Genomic DNA, 6,000 nt, shown 5'->3' with positions numbered 1-6,000 from the left:
CCAGCAGAGAGCTACAGAGCAACAACATTCTCCCGTGCATTTTTGTGGGAGAAACTCTTGTTCTGTGCTTCTGATTCAGAGGTTAAATTCAGCAGGTTCTGACAGGTTCTGGAGAACCAGTAGCGGAAAGTTGGAGTAGTTCGGAAAATCAGCAAATACCACCTCTGGCTGGCCCCAGAGTGGGGCGGAAATGGAGATTTTACAATATCTTTCTCCATGAGAGGAGAGAATGGAGAATGGAGATTTTGCAGTATCCTTCCCCTGCCATGCCCATCAAGCTATGCCCACAGAACCGGTAGTAAAAACAATTGAATCCCACCACTGTTCTGATTGTTATTAAACATTTCATCCTCCTCTTAGTTATGAAGGATATGAAACAAATCACCTTCATCTCCATGTTACCTATGAACTACACATCTTTTCTATGGCTGTCATAGGGATGCATGAGCCTGATTACCTGTGGTCACCTTAAAAGTCGTGAAGTAGTGACTTCACAGAGAATATTTTTGGATCCTGCAACTAGAAGAGCTGTGATGGAGCAGTGGTTAGAATGAAGTATTGCAAGCTAATACTGCTGACTGCCAACTGCCAGAAGTTCGATCCTGACCCGTTCAAGTTTACTCAGCCTTCCATCCTATTGAGATCGGTAAAATGAGGACCCGGATGGTTGGGCTCAATATGCTGATTCCGTAAACCTCTTAGGGAGGGCTGTAAAGCACTATATAAGCAGTATATAAATCCATATGCTAAGTGCTATTGATATTGCTAGAAAGCAGATGAAGCAGACACAACCTCACCAGTACCCATCATGGGAGGTGGATTGTATTTTCTGCCTTTGGGGATGGGGCAAAGGATGTACTCATATATTAAATGACATTTACATATTTTATATGAAAATGTATATGGAGATTCTCAGTCGTCCAGATCATAGTTGTGCCAAAGGTGCTTTTTTAAGAGGCAACTGGACTTTTCTGTTTTTCTTTGAAGACATTTCACTTCTCATCTAAGAACCTTCTTCAGCTCTCTTCTTCAAAATTGAAGAAGCTTCTTGGATGGGAACCAAAATGTCTTTAAAGAAACACAAGGAAGTCCAGTTGCCTTTTAAAAAAGCACCCTTGGGGTGATTCTATGTGAAAAAAATGCCCCTCTTCTGAAATGCATTTTCCTCTTTTCTTGCTACTCCTACTGTCTTCTCCCTGTGTCCCAAGCAGAAACTTGCTGCAGGGCAGGCAAAGGAAGAAGTGGCTGGGATACATTGAAGCAAGAACCAAGTGTTAGGAAAGGTCCTAACACAACATCAGATTTTTAACAATTGTTTCCACAAAAAGTGCTGAGTTCCACGCATTAAGTTGGTTCAACTTTGAGATAAAAGAGGGGAGAAGGGATAGTTTATAAAGTTGTAATGGACACACATTTTGCTTATGAGATCATCAACAGTTGGATTCACACTATATTAACACATAATAATATTATGGTCTGGTGCAATGTGGAAAATAATCCACTGTAACTTTGATCTGTTCACAATCTTTCAAGGAGGCCGGTTCAGTGCGTGAGTAGCATTCTTCCAAAGTTTATCACATCACAAGTCAGGAAGTCAGGAAGCTCTGACGCTTTATTTAGCTATAGTTTTTAGCCGATATATATTGTCTATGATATAAGCATCCATCGTCCATTCTCCATTCATCATCAGGGGAGAATTAATCCAGCTTTTGCCCTATACATACTATATGTTGGACATACAGTCTTGGCTGGGAATCCAACACATTTGAAGGATAAAAGGTTTCAAGATGGGGGTGACATCCAGTGAAAAAATGGGTAGAATGTATCCTGCAGTTATCTCCACTCAATTGAGCCACTTTGCCTTAAATAAATTGGATATATTAATGTGCTAAATATGCCAGGACTTTACTCCCTATAGTACTCCCATCTAGTACAATGTTTGCTGTCCAGGAAGAGCAAAGGGCTGTAGGAAGTTAGCACCCACTCCCTCCTAGAGGATTGAAATGTTTTAGGAAATATTAAAAAGGCAGAATACTATATTTCCCTGGATGAGAAAAGAAGAAACATGTTTTAAAGACAAAGCAGCTTCCTACAGCTCCCTGCTCTCCCCCTTCAGCTCCAGGGTGACGGGATTAAAGCATGGCCGTCAGAACATGATGCAGAGGTGGTATTCAGCTGGTTCGCACCGGTTCATGTGAACCAGGGACGGCCATTTTCCCGAGATCGGAGAACTGATAGCCATGGCCAGCTGGCCATACCCCTCAACTGGTTCCCCTATCGCTACTTGCTTGCCCCACCAGTCCGATGCTCACTCTCCCTGCCTGCCCGCCCAATGCTTGCTCACCCTACCCACCAACATTCACTGGCTCGCTGGACACTCGTCCTGCCCATCTGAGCAAAATACATGCGTTCATCACGTGGCACAGCCGCCAGCTACATGCCTCACTAGTCACCTCTGCGCCTTGCCTGTTCTGCTCAGCTCACCAAAAGTAAGTAAGCATGCTGCCCGCTTGCCCTTGGTCAGTGGCCCGGACTCTAGGGATGCGCCATTCCCTGAGGCTCCAGAGCCACTGCCCTCTTGCCGTCCGCCTAGGTCAGGTCGGGGAATGTTCCTTCCCTATGGCCCCAGCCCTAGCTCTGCTTTCTCACCCCACCCCCTCTTTCTTTGGGCTACTTACCTTCTGGGGTGGCTGGTCCAGAGTCCAGAAGACAAGCTTACCAGAGTTTTCGGCAGGCCCAAGTGAGCCACCACTGCTGGGAAGTGGCTGTCTGGCAAAGAAGCCTCCCAGCCACCACCTCTTTGAGACCCAGATGGCAGGCTTCCAAACTAGCCGCTGGCCACAGGGCACTGAAAAGTCCTCCGTTTGGCCAGCGAAAAATCTGCTGCCATTGCTGGCATCTTTACGCATGCACATCCCGGCAGCAGCTTTCTCATCGTCCAACCAGAGAATATTTTGGCACCCTGCAGCCAGCAGCTGGCTGGCAAAGAAGCCTCCAAGCCACCTCTTTGATAGTCAGTGGCCTGACTGGCGCAAGTGCCAGTCCTGCCAGCCCGACAGACAAAGGGAGCGGGTGGTGGCAGCAACCTCAGTCTGGTGCGAACTGCAGGCCTGGCCTGGGGAGGTGGGGAGCGGCTTGCTCTGGTGGCTTCTGCAGTGGTGCCCCTTCTTGCCTCTGATGGGCCTTGCCTGCAGTTGCAGCCAGAGCCCCTGCTCCTGCTGGCATGCTAAGCTGGGCTGCCGGGCTAGCAGGGTCCCATTTGCAAGATGAGCACGCAGGAGAAAGCCTTCTCTCTAGATCTCAGGATTGGCTTCACCAAGGATGTGCCCAGGCCCCCAGTCCCCAGGGAAAAGGGCATCTTCTTTTCTGCAAACCCACAACTTGCTGGCCATGACTTTTCACCCAGAAAGGACAACGGAGGGAAAGCCAAGACGACCACTGCCATCCCGCGGTGTCCAGACCTAGATCTGCTATGAGCCGGAGGATCATAAGTGTCAAAAATTTCCAAATTTTTTTGCCACCAGTTCAGTGGGTGTTGGTAGGGGGGGTCATGTGACTGAGTGGGCATGGGCATGAGTTATGTCAAGTTTGCCATGCCCACTCAGTCACATGCCATCCCCACCTAGCCACTCCCACCAAACTGGTGGCAAACTTTTTGAAACCCACCACTAACATGAAGGGATTAGTACTCTACCCATCTTGCAATATAATTCAACACATGGTACCTAGATCCCTACCCCCCTGGGAGTCTGGCAGCCAATGGGATACATTTCTTGTACAGGAACAGGAAACTCTAAGGCAGGGCCCAAAAGAGTGTATAAAATATCCCTCTCTCCACTTCATATCCCATTTCCCCCAGGACCTCAAACCATGTGGTCCTGTCCACCATTAAAAACTATCTTTCCAAACAGCCGCCATATTTCCAGTGTCTTTCTCCCCACTTGAAACTGAACCCAGAAGGATATTTCTTCCAACAGGGCCTTATTCAAAAAGTGTTAAACTTTGAAGCCAACATCTTTCTTCATTTTCAGAAGTTTTCAAAAATCTCTTCAGAGCTACTTTCACACTTGTTGCAGCTGTGCGAGACACACAGGTGCCATCCTAATTCACCTTTTGTCTCAAACCCTGACAGAAAATGACAAAATTACCTCAAAGCATTCAAAAGCCCTTTGTCATATTCTTATACCTGAATTCTGTCACATCAAGACGACATAATCTAATAATGTCATTTATGTAGATATTCTAATTTGTTAATTAATAACTTCCATATTAAAAGATAGCTCACAGACAGTGGACATGTTTTTTAACCAGCCCATACAATACTTAATGCAGGGGTGTCCAAACTTGGGAACTTTAAGACTTGTGGACTTCAATTCCCAGAATTCCCCAGCCAGCCTGGCTGGGGAATTCTGGGAGTTGAAGTCCACAAGTCTTAAAGTTCCCAAGTTTGGACACCCCTGACTTAATGGAACCAGTCTGGTGAAGTGGTTGAGGGTAAAAACCAGGAGACTATGAGTTGTAGTCCCTAAATCAGCTGGGTGATCTTGGTTCAATGTCATGTTTCTCAGTCCTGGGAAGGAGGCAGTGGCAACCCACTTCTAAAATCTTGCAAGAAAATCACAGGGACTTGTTCAGAAAATCACCAAAAGTCAACGCTGACTGAAAGGCACAAAAAATACAAATAAAAACTATTACAAATAACCACTAGGTGTCTCTGCTGTATGAAATTCAATACTGTGTTGTCTTTTTTTTTTCCTCTAGGCCCTGACATTTCAATTACTGTACAAAGATTCATGCAAGACCTTTTTATTCTAATAACCCAGATCCAGCCGCGTGCATAGATCACTTCTCTATAAGGACACAAAGATTTAAATGTCTAGCTAACATCAAAGTCTGGGACTGCATTATAATCAAAAGTGTTACATTTGGGATAGATTGAATGGCCAAATTAAACACTTAAGGGTTCTTCCGAGAAGACTGTATTGGAATCGGTTAAGCAGTCACCCAACCATCCAAGAACTCTTGAAAAGATAAATGGATTGCTGTGCATCAAAGAAGCCAATGAGGAAGCCCAAATTGCATCAGTCCTAGAGTTTGGGTTCATGCATCAAGTGAAACCATAATGTGATTTGACTTAATTTGACCTGTCTATTGTGAGCTTGGAGAACTGGGGGAAAGCAGTCATCCATGAACAATGCATGCCTACCAGGATCTCGTCTATGGTCCTCTTATATGGGATGCAGTCAAAATTGTTGGCCTGATTTTACATTATGGAGCCTGGAGATTAAGGTATAAAAAAGCTGTCGTGAAGTAATTTCTATATTTAAAAAACCCAACTCTTGCAATAATTGGTTTAAGCCCTGCATATATTTGGAGAATGACCCTCACCCTGTAGGAAGTTATCACCCAGCCCACCCTCAGAAAAATGAAATATCCTAGGAAATATTGAAAAGGCTGAATATTTCTCTGGATGTGAAAAGAAACATGTTTCAAAAAGACAAGGTAACTCTCCCTGCAGCTTCCTGCCCCCACCTTTTGTCCATGAGCCATTAAAGCCTGAGCCAGTCCCTTTACATAATAAAAGAGTGCTCCCCCTTCAGCTCCAGGGGGATGGGAATGAAGGCATGATAATATAAGCCTTTACTCAACTGACCACATGGCATCTGAACTCAACCAAACCTGGATTCAAAACTCAGTCTAGAGGGTTGCCCTTGCATGGGCCCATATGAGTTGAACAACCAATCAGAATACATTTCTTATATAGGAACAGGAAACAGAGAGGTGGGGCCGAACAGGTTATAAGAAGCCCTGCAAGCCCTTCTTCAGTCTCTTCCCTTTTCTTCTCTCTTCTTCTCCACCAACATTGAAGCATGTGATCACCTTTTCTGTTCAGGGCTCAAGCCACGTGGTCCTGTCCACCATTAAAACCATCTTTCCAAGCAGCCTCCGTGTCTCCAGGGTCTTTTTCCCCACTTGGAGCCGAACCCAGAAGGACATTTC

The sequence above is a fragment of the Natrix helvetica genome, assembly GCF_964273705.1.
Source record: "Natrix helvetica genome assembly, chromosome: 2".
Taxonomy (NCBI): domain Eukaryota; kingdom Metazoa; phylum Chordata; class Lepidosauria; order Squamata; family Natricidae; genus Natrix; species Natrix helvetica.
Note: the sequence above shows the minus strand (reverse complement) of the source record.